This window comes from Suricata suricatta, chromosome 7 (genome assembly GCF_006229205.1).
Source record: "Suricata suricatta isolate VVHF042 chromosome 7, meerkat_22Aug2017_6uvM2_HiC, whole genome shotgun sequence".
Lineage (NCBI taxonomy): Eukaryota > Metazoa > Chordata > Mammalia > Carnivora > Herpestidae > Suricata > Suricata suricatta.
Window position 1 is genome coordinate 108,407,348 of NC_043706.1, and position 11,633 is coordinate 108,418,980.

Below are 11,633 nucleotides of genomic sequence, written 5' to 3' on the forward strand. Positions count from 1 at the left end.
CAGATCTAAATGTAACACTGCTGCCTGCCTTGCCATGCTCCCAGTCAGCACCCTTTCAAAATTAATAAGCCAAAATTAAAACCTTAGCTCATGTTCTCCTTTGATTTCCTACACAACTGTGATAGGCCGTCTTATTTGCCCCTTCCTGGTGTGCTGGGGGCCAAGGCTCTCTGTACTTTGCTTCTGGACATTTCTGTTGTAATTATGCACAGAGGACTCTGTCTGCCCAGGGTAGGGGATTTGCTGTACTTCTGTGCTTTGCTTCTCTCCTTCCACAAGGTTCTTGCACTCTAGCTTATTTAAGGGCACAGGCACTGCAACAGAAGTGCCCCCCACCTCCCCATTCACCACTCTATTTACTGTCTTTCCTCTTCACCTACCTTCCTCTCTAACCAGGCCTCCCCTTCTTGTCTCACAGCACCTCCACCTTGTTCCCTTCCAACTCTCCAGTCCCCGGCTGGCTAAAGCATCCTACCTGGGCTCCAGCAGGTCGAACCCAACGTTTACATTCTCTTAGGTGCAACTAACCTGCAGGATGCTTTGAGGAACACGGAAAAACCTGTTGTTGTACCTTGGGGGTGAGGGGGAGTAAATGTCGTATTTTAAATCTGAGATCAAATAGCATTTAAAAATGAATTCGATTTTTGTAAATGAATGAAACAACTACGATAAAGAGCGGTTAAAATCTCAAGACTGTCTTCATGTTGGAAAGAAAAAAAGAATGACTATTCCCTGACCGGGAATCGAACCCGGGCCGCGGCGGTGAGAGCGCCGAATCCTAACCACTAGACCACCAGGGAACTTGGGTAAGCTATTTCCTGAAATGTATTTGCTGCTTTAAAAATCTCTACGTAAACCTGACCAGTAGAAAAGATTGTGACTCAAGGCCCCACCTACTTTCCAAAATTGAGGCTTAGTTTCTGCGCTCAGAGGCGGCTGCAGCGAGAAAAAGCTGGAGCGTCCAAATCCAATCCTCTTACGACTGCCCTGCTAGAAAAGACGTCCTGAAATTTCATTCTAATTATGAATGTCTAATTATGTCTGTGCTAGACACAAGTTAGAGTACTGTGCCGTTAGAGAGCCTTGTAATTTGCTTTATTATTATCTTAACCATCTAGTGCTGTTTCTAAATCTAACCTCTGTCGCTTTCTGCTTTTCCCTTTCACGCAGAGGTTAAGTGCCACTACACATTGTGCTCAATCTAGATTGTCGCTGGCGGAGCGCGTTTCGCCTTGTCTTGGCGGGTGGGACACCGCACGCGTCCCTGGCACAGGACACCGGCTCTACAGCTGTGGTTGCTGAAGGGCCACGTCGCCTCTTAGGAAGTGATTGTGTATCTATCGTGATGATGATTTACTCGGGAGTCAGGCTAACGAGGCTGAGAGAGTTGTGGATGTGGTGCCCAGTGAAGAACCAGGGACAGCATCTGCATCCAGATGCGACCAATCCTTCCCACTCCGTGTGTTTCCATGACTTCATCCCCACCACCCCCTTCAGTGTTATTAACTGGGCAATTGCTTCATCTCTCCGCGTTCTGCACTGGACACGGCCAGGAAATGATGCAATTACCAGAGGAGTAAAGAAACCTTAAAGACCATCCTCGATTCAGAAGCCCTCTTGAAATACGAGCAGAGGACAACGGGATGTAATTCCTTGTTGAAGTGCCAACAGTTACAGTTGAACAAATGTAACCCAAGAGACCCCGCTCCGCTGTAAGATGGAAGGAGGCTCTTAAGTAAAACATAATAAATTTGTAATGAACTTGCTCACAACCACTCTGAGTTCTTTGCGGCATCCATCACTGCAGAATGTAGGTGAGCCTGTGCTTGGATATTGTTTCTTGTCTTCAGCAACTCAGAGGTGGTTTAGATTATTGATAAAATTTGTCTCAACTGGTTTAATAATATGCAAACAGGATTTTTCAAGTCTGATACAGATGGAAATATCCTAAGTAATTTATAAACAATCGTATTTTAGATAGGACACTCACCTCTTTCCTATATCAAGGAATTTTTGGGAAATCAAGTTCAGGAAGTGGAGCTCTTACCTCTGAATTGGGGGTTACCAGAGTTTAGCAGCAAAGGTCTGATTTTGGATAAAAAGATAAAGCAATATTATTTTTAGAATAATTTTAAGTTTTAATAGGCTTAGTCACAATATGCTACAACAGGACAAAAAGGTGCAGTGAAAATCACCACCCCTCTTTTCCCCAGACAGTAATTTCTTCTTCCCAGAGGTAATCAGTGTTAACAGTCTCTTTTGGATCCTTCTAGAGATAGTCTAAGCTTGTACTAATGAATATCTATTTTTCCCAACTTTTTATTTTGAAAAATTCCAAACCTACAGAAAATTGCAAGCAAAGGAAAATGAACACATAAATACCCTTCATCTACATTTGTGCTGTCCAATTTAGTAAGACCAGCAACGTGTGACTATCATGCATTGAAATGTGACTAGCTTAAATTTAGAGGTTCTACAAGTGATGAATGCTTATTGATTTTTAAGGCTTCATAAGAAAAAATAATGTAAAATCATCATTAATAACTTTTACATTGAGAGGTGCTTGAATGCCTCACTTAGTTGAGCAACCAATTCTTGATTTTGGCTCAGGTCATGATCCCACGGTGGTGGGATTGGGCCTCACCTGCGCTCTGGGCTCTAGGCTGAGACTGCTTAGGATTTTTCTCTCTCCCTTTGCCCCTCTCCTCACATTTGTGCACTCATTCTCTCTCTCTCTCTCTCAAAAAAAATGTAAAGAAGAATTTTTTCACTGATTACATATTTAAATTAGAAATATATTGGATTCACATATTAAAATTTATTTCACTTTCTTTTCACTTTTTAATGTATCTACTAGTTATTTAAAATTATATATGTGCCTTGCATTGTATTTCTATTTTACAGTGCTGAACTAGATTCAACCAGTTGCTAATACTTTCTGTATTTACTTTCTCTTGATTTCTTTTCTGAAGCATTTTAGGTTAGTCACACACATCATAACACTTTACTTTTTAATACTTTGTCATATATTTCCTAAGAACAAGCAAGACAATTATCACACTTAGGAAATTTACTTTTTTAAAAAATGTTTATTTATTTATCTTGAGAGAGGAAGAGAAAGCAGGGGAGGGGCAGAGAGAGGAGGAGAGAGAGAGAATCCCAAGCTAGGTCTGCACTGACAGCCCTCCGTCCAGGAGCTCAGACCTGAGCCAAAAGGAAGAATCAGCTGTTTAACTGATCAAGCCACCCAGGCACCCGAGACATTTACATTTAGTACAATATTATTTATTATACAGTTAATAATCAAAATTTTCAATTGTCATAATACTTTATCTTTTTACCAGGATCCACTCAAAGATTATACAGTGTATTTAGTTGTCATGTTCTGTATTCTCCTTCCTTTAATCTGGGACAGTTCCTCAAAATTTTTTTTAACAATATTCACCTTTTTGAATAGTGAAGGACGGTTGTTTCAGAAAGCCCCTCAGTTGAGATAAATATTCCTTTTGACAAGAACCTTAAGCGATGTGTTCTTCTCAGTGCATTACATCAGAAGGTGCATAACGCTGATCTATCACATTAGCTCTTGTGATCAGTGCTGTAGCAGAATAATGGCCCCCATGGGGATGTCTCTAGCCTAATCTCCAGAACACATAATGTGTTACTTCACATGGCAACAGAAACGTTGCAGATGTGATGAAGTGAAGGGATTTGAGACACAGGAAATTATCCTGGGTCATCTGAGTGAGCCCAAAATTATCACAAGGGTCCCTATAAGTAAAGGAGAGAGGCAGCAGAGTTAGTGTCCTAGAGTCAAAGGAAAACTCAACCTACCTTTGCTGGCATTGAAGACGGAGGAAGGGGACTCTAAGTTGAGGAAAACAGGTCCTCTTGAGCCTCCAGAAAGAAAACAGCTCTGCCAATACCTAGACTGAGACTCGGGTCAGACTTCTGGATCACAGAACTGTACGATAATAAAGTTGTGTTGCTTCAGGCCCCTAAGTTTGTGGGGTTTTTTTTAATTTTTATTTTTATAGCAGCTGTAGGAAACATACAGTAAGTTTGAGTATTTGGCTAAGGTGTCCACCATACCTGGAGAATGTATGAATCTTCTGTTCTTCAGCAGACTTTCACCTGACGGTTTTAGCATTTACTGACAATCTTTGCTTTCATCAATTATTACTATGGTGATTCCAAAATAATATTGTTTCATCATTCTCATGTAAACAACTTCCCGTTCTCTCCTTTCTCTTTTTATTCTCTAATTTTTAAGTATCAGTTTAGACTCATATTCTTTTTCTGGTTTTGTGCTTTTATTCAATCCATCACTGTCATTTTTCTTAATAATTAAATTGTCCCAAATTTGGCCAGAAGGAGTCCCTTCAACTTAGCTCCTATATTATTTTGACATGTTGCCCTAAGCCTTTTTTTTTTAATGTTTTATTTATTTTTGATACAGAGAGAGACAGAGCATGAGAGGGGGAGGGGCAGAGAGAGAAGGAGACACAGAACCCAGAACCGGAAGCAGGCTCCAGGCTCTGAGCTAGCGGTCAGCATAGAGCCTGACGCGGGGCTTGAACCCACGAACGGGAGATCTGACCTGAGCCGAAGCCGGATGCTCAACCGACTGAGCCACCCAGGCGCCCCGCCCTAAGCTTTTGAGCACCTCTTTACTGTCTGTCACAAGATGGTCTAGGCACACTCTATACTTTATAGATTGCTGTAGGGAGAATTAAGATGTTTATGCATATATCTTTTCTTTTTTAATTTCTTTGTCTTGTTTTTACACAAATAGGGACGTACTCTACATACTTTATATAACTTTTCAAAAAATATGTTTTGAAGGATATTTCAAAAATTCCTTTATTTAAAATCTTTCTTAATGTTTATTTGGGGAGAGAGAGAGAGAGAGAGAGAGAGAGAGAGAGAGAGAGAGAGAACAGGAGTGGGGGAGGAGCAGAGCAAAAGAGGGAGACAGAATCTAAAGCAGGCAGAGGTGACACAGGGCTCAACTCACAAACGGGGAGATCATGACCTGAGCTGAAGTGGGAGGCTTAACTGACTGAGCCACCCAGGCACCCGCCACAGATGTCCATTCATTACATAAAAAGTTTTCTCATTTTTATGGATAACTACATAGTATTACACTATTTATTTTATTAAAGCCATTTCATCTCAGTCATTTAGATTATCTCCAATCTTTTGCTTTCACCAAAGTACTAAAATGAATAACTTAGCCCCGCCTAATTTAGCACTTAGTTTTTATTAATTTGCTCCAAAATAACAACTTATAGAGTGCCAGTTTCTGATTTGAAAATGTTGTTATATATTGTAAGAAAAATCATGGCATCCAATTCAAATTCACTTATAGTTATAACTTATTGACAATTTTATTTTTCAGTTTGATTTTAACCTGACTCAATTATTTTTCAATTTATTATTTTATGTATTAAACATATATTTATTGACTAATATAAATCAGGGACTATATTAAGCACCAAAGATATCGAAGTGAATAAAATGGGATCCCTGACCTTGAAGTTTAGTCTGGTGAAGGTTCAAGTTAATAAGTAATTATGGTAGAGTAGTGAATAGTAAAACGCAAGTAGGACTATACTTTAACAAATTTATTTAATAGATTAAAAATGCACCACTCGTCATGCATACTTTGCTGATGGGAATGTAAAATGGTACAGCTACTCTGGAAAATAATTTGGCAGTTTCTTATAAAACTAAGCATGCACTTACCATATGACCCGTCAGTTGTACTCTTGGGAACTTATCCGAGAAAAATGAAAACTTATGTTCACACAAAATCTGCCCACAAATGTTTATAGTGGCTTTTTTATAATAGCCCCAAACTGGAACAGAAAGGTCCTTCAATGGGTGGATGGTTAAACTGTGGAATGTCCATAACATGGAATACTTATCAAAAAAAAAAAAAAAAAAGAACCCACTATTGATCCACATAACAACTTGGATGGATCCCAAGAGAGTTATGCTGAGTGGGGAAAAAGAAAAAAGCCAATCCAAAAGGTTACAGATGGTGTGATTCCTTTTACTTTTTAAAAATTTTATTTATTTGCTTTTGAGAGAGAGGGGGGTAGGGAGCGGAAAAGAGAGAGAGAGAGATTCCCAACCAGGCTCTGTACTGCCAGCACAGAGCCAGATGCAGGGCTTAAACCCATGAACCATGAGATCATGACCTGAGCCAAAATCAAGAGTTGGATGCACAGACGACGCTAGCCACCCAGGTGTCTCTGGTATGATTCCTTTTATATAGCATTTTTGAAATTATAGAGATGAGAAGGGATTCACGACTTGCAGGAATTAGAGATGTGGAGGAGGGCGGATGTGACTTTATAAAGGGGTAGGTTGTGGGAGCCTTGTGGTGGTGCTAGGACAGTCCTGTGTCTTATCATGGTGGGTAGAATAATCTATACAGGTGATTAAATCGTGTAGAATGTGCGCACGCGTGCCCGCGCACACACACACACACACACACACACACACACACACACGTGTGTATGTAAAACTGATGAAATATAAATAAACTTGAACGATCATATCAGTGTCATTTTTCTGATTTTGGTATTATACTGGAGTTATCCGAATGTTATCATTGAGGTCAACTGGGGTCAGTGGGGGTGGTGGGAACCTGGGACTTCCCTACACATTATTAGCAACTTTTTATGAATCTATAATGATTTCCTTTGAAAAAACCCTTTTCAGCTATTGCATTCTAAATTTCTTTCATCTAACAAAGCCAAACAACAACTACTAGTTTAATTTAGGGATTCATCTCAGAATTTTAAGTGATATCTTAGCTACAATGTCTTTCCACCAGCTTATATGACTAAGTTTTTCAGAAAATGTAAAAAATATGTAATGAATTCTCAAGCTACAGAACAGACTATTTTTAGCAGAAACAAGACAGCAGAAAGTTTCCAAGAGCAGATACTGTTTAATGAACTGTGAATAAAAGAAAAGGGCAAATTTATTGGGCTTAATCTGAGTAATCAGCTGTAAATTCTTCGTGCTTATCGGCACCCAGACAGCAATCTATCTCTATATGCATCGGTATTTCTTTTTCTCAGTACACACTGGCAGACTCCTCCTTTCAAATGACAAGGAGATTTCTACCTCCTCTTCAGATTTTATAACAGGCCTAGAGAAGCACTGAGCCTAGGACCGTCCTTAAAAGGACCTATTTACATTTTTCTCAAAATTCAGGGTGGTAATCCACGATGAACCAGACCAATGACACCAGTTGTAAAAATGAACCACTGCCTTCAACACTATTAAACAGTGACCTCAGTTCCATCTCTCTAGTTCCAGGAGAGCCACCACAGACCTCCAGAGATGACATTAGTATTTACCTCTTCTGGAACCTCTGGGTCTCAACCAACCTAAGTCAGGTGTGTGAGAGGAGGTCTTTCTGTTCCAGGAAGAGAAGGATAGGTTTAACTACTAAAGAGTGAAACTTCTTGGTGCTAGTAGATCGAATTCATCACCCAACACATATATCTCTCCAACCCCTGATGGAGAAAACTTCCAAAGGAGTTTCCATTCTTTCAGTAGTTGTAAGTTCACTGTGTCTCCAGGGAGCCTTTCATTTCAGCAAAGCACTATTTGCTGATATTCCTGGAATTCCAGTGCAAGGAAATGGCAGCAGTGTAGCATTTAAAAACAGACACACTAGCCACGCTTCTTCATTACAAAATTATCTTTAGATAGATATGTAAGAAAAATATGTGCACAGTTGCAATGACAGTTTCTAATGTTTGGTAATGTTTCCCAGAGCCCTCTGGAAAGTTGCTGGGGAGAACACCTGATGCTTGAACACAGGGATCCAGCTGCCCTCACCGCCCCCACCCCCCGTCCAAATTCCTATCCTGTGCAGCAAGAAAGAGGAAGGCTAGTGACACGACTCCTCTTTTCTTCTGTTAAGAGCTAAAGGGATCTCTGCCTCTCCATACCTACCCCAAAGTCTCATCATACAAGGTTCTTTACACCAAAAAAAGTGAGATGACACTTCCACCTAAACTGCACCACAATGGCCTCTCACCTTCAACAGGGGTAAGAAAGATGGTTTTCATATTTAACAGAAGCCCTCATAGCCACAAAATTAGTGTAGCACTGTAACTTTTCATTAACTCAACATTTGCCAAGTACCTTATAGCCAGGTACATGAGGAGGGCCAGGGATATAATAAAAAATACATTATAATAATATAACACATTATACATTATAGTAATGTATATTATTAAAGTAATAGCTAACTTTTCTGGAAGGTCACATTCTAGACTTTAGTTTAAGCCTCATTCATGGATTACCTAAATCAGTCCCTCTATCCACTTTGTGAAGTTGATACTATTATCATCCTCCTTTTACATATAAAGCAACAGAGGTTAAGTAACATATCCAAGGTCAGCACAGGTAAAGCTATGGTCTGAAACCAGTGCCTAAATTCTTACAGATTACCATGTTCTTAAGAAGTACACATTCTAATGAGGTTTGATCTTGAGTGTACTAAGATTTCCCAAATTATTGAGTATTTAGTTTTATCTCTCAATTAAAATTTCACCTTCTATTTATTTATTTTTAAATATTTATTTGTTTTTGAGAGAAAGAAAGAGAGTGAGAGAGAAAGAGAGAGAGAGTGTACAGGGAGTGGCAGAGAGAGAGAGGATCCCAAGCAGGCTCTGCACTAATAGCAGAGAGCCCGATGTAGGGCTTGAACTCACAAACCATAAGATCATGACCTGAGCAGAAATCTGATGCTTAACTGACTGAGCCACCCAGGCACCCTCCACCTTCAATTTAGAGCAGCAGTGTCCAAAATAATTTTTTGTAATAGTGGAAATATTCTATTCTGTCCAAAAGAGCAGCCACTAGCCATGTTTGCCTCTTCAGCACTTGAAATGTGGCTAGTTGAATGAAAAAACTCATTTTTAATTTAAATGTAAATGGCCACAGGGCACCTGGGTGGCTCAGTTGATTGACGGACTCTTGGTTTTGGCTTAGGTCATGATCTCACATTTTGTGAGATCAAGCCCCAAGTTGGGATCTTAGAGCCTACTGGGGGATTCTCTCTCTCCCTCTCTGTCTTCCCCTCCCCCACATGTGCTTTCTGTTTCTCTCCCTCAACATAAATAAATAGAGTTAAAAAAATAAATTGAAGTGGTAACATGTGGCCAATTTTGGACAGAACACATCTAGAGGATAAGGAAATGATTTTATTTCTTCTGGTTTCTCTATAAAGACAGTGCTTAGGCAAATCAATGAATGCTAAGTTAATGAAAAAGAGCTAGTGAAGAATCTTTAGGGGGGAATTTTCTCTCCCTCTAAGTTGGGAAGCAGATATCTTTATTACACCAGGACTTCCACTGTAATGTTATAATAAGCATGTGATACAGTATGCAGTTCTAGAGAAGTTCATGAAGATGTGAAATAGATACTTAAGTTACATTCAGTGGTTTTGAAAGACTGACATTTTATAATTGATGCTTACTACTTTTAAAATACAAACTCAGTTATATCTTTGTCTAATAAAAAGGATCACTAGGTGCCTGGGTGGCTCAATCAGTTAAGCCTGTGACTCTCAATTTTAGCTCAGATCATGATTTCATGGTCCATGAGTTTGTGTCCCACATCGACTCTGTGCTGACAGAGCAGAACCTGCTTTGGAGAGGATTCTGTCTTCCTCTCTCTCTGCCGCTCCCCCCCCAAACAAATAAAAGTAAACTTTAAAAATCACTACTTAGTTTCTTGAGAAAACATGGGGTAAATAAAAGTGGGCTCTGAGTGGCAAAAGGATGAAAAGAGTCAAGACTTTGCAGCTCAGGGGTGCCTGGGTGGCTCAGTCAGTTGAGCAACAGGCTTCAGCTCAAGTCATGATCTCAACGTTCCTGGGCTTGAGCCCCGCGTCAGCATAGAGCCTGCCAGCTAGCTCAGAGCCTGGAGCCTGTCTTCAGATTCTGTCTCCCTCTCTCTCTGACCCTGCCCTGCTCAAGCCATCTCTCTCTCTCTCTCAAAAATAAATAAAATATTAAAAAAATTTTTTAATTGCAGCTCAGTATACATTTCTGCAAATGTCCTTGCACAAATCACATTCTAAGCAAACTTCTTCATAAATTTTGTTAGCATAAGCAACTGCTAAATTCTCATTAAGTGACTTCATTCTGTCACTTATACATCACATAGACACATAAACATTTCTAAAGCTGGGTTATTTTGAATTTGGGGGCAAAATACCATGATGAATAATAGGTATCTTTTGGCTATGAACTGGGGCTCTAGATCAAAGTCCTCGAAGTGACCAAGTCATGTGCCAGTGTTTCCTGACTCCTAAGCAGTTCAGCTCCTACCCTGCTCCACATGCTCAAGAAGTCTTTGAGATTTTATCAGTTTGTACCGCTATGGAACATGGCTTATCTTTGCCCATTAAAAAAAAATTAACTGTAGATTTACAAATCATAAAAGCACCCATCGAAGAAGTGTGAGAGCGGCTCAGTTTCTCTGGAAATCCCAAACAAGGTTCTTTTGAGTCAATAAAATCAGGTCTTTGTAGTGTAAGAGTCTAATTTTCCCTTGAAAATAATTAGCAAATAACACAATGCCTAAAGATGTAAACTGGAGGCCCCATTTCATACATGCTCAGTGCAGAATTGGGCGGTTATTCCATTTCTTACAAGATAGTATATAACATGACCCACTTGCAACTGAAATCCCAAAGTCATCACTGCTCAATGCTTGGCTCCGCCTTGGAGGAGAGGCTGATACAGCATAAGCAGAATCAACAACCCAGAGGGGGCCACTATCTAGTGTGCCTGTGTGCCCGGCCTCTGACATACCAGAGTTATCAGACCAGCTGCAGACTCTGCCTCGAGTTTTGTGTGTGTAAGGGTAAACCTCCAGACCAAATCCTCCTAGTCATCTTGCAGTGCTGGTCATGGGACCATAGAGGAAACAGCTTCCAAGTGTGGAGGGGAAACAGGCACTGCCCCGCTGCTGATGCAAATCCTCCCAACCTAGGCTCTCTCGGGTCTCTGCCAAGAGTTGGCCTGGAGGGCCCAACGGCTACGTCCCTACCGCTGTAGTGATTGCAATTTGGCAGCATCCGGGATGCAGAACCAGGGACGGGAGCGGGAGGGGGAGGGGATGGTGGGCCCCTCTGCGAAACCTAACGCCGGAAAGGACAGAAGGATGAATTTATTGTGGCCAGTGGTCCCCAAGCTGGAAGGAAACTTAAGGTTTTAAGGCCCGGGGAGACGCTTTATAACTTCAGCTCTGCTCTCAAAGCCTCACTTCCCACGAAACGCGGTGGCCACGGCAGGCCAGCAGTAGGCGATGCGGCCCGGGGCGAGGTAAGAAGACCCTCCCAGGCTCCACCATCCGGCGTCCGGCCGCCTGGGTAGCAGCAGGCTCGCCCGCCCTCGGAGGCGTCACAATGGGCCGAGGCCTGCGGAGGCCGCGCGCGCAGCTCCCCGGGGCGGAGCCGCCCGGCCGGGGCTGGAGCCGTGTTGGGGCTGCTGAGGCTGCAGCAGCCGGGGGTGGCGGGGGTGTCCAGCTTTCCGGATCCGAGGTCGCCGGCGCGGGGAGGATGCCGCAGCCCGAGCCGCGGAGCCCGG

At 41.6% G+C, this 11,633-nt stretch overlaps 1 non-coding gene across 1 annotated transcript; it reads right to left on the minus strand.

Moving 5' to 3' along the window:
- Positions 1-728: 728 nt before the first annotated feature.
- Positions 729-800, minus strand: TRNAE-CUC. Its single transcript has one exon. It is a non-coding gene; the product is annotated as a tRNA-Glu (tRNA).
- Between the last annotated feature and the right edge of the window lie 10,833 nt (positions 801-11,633).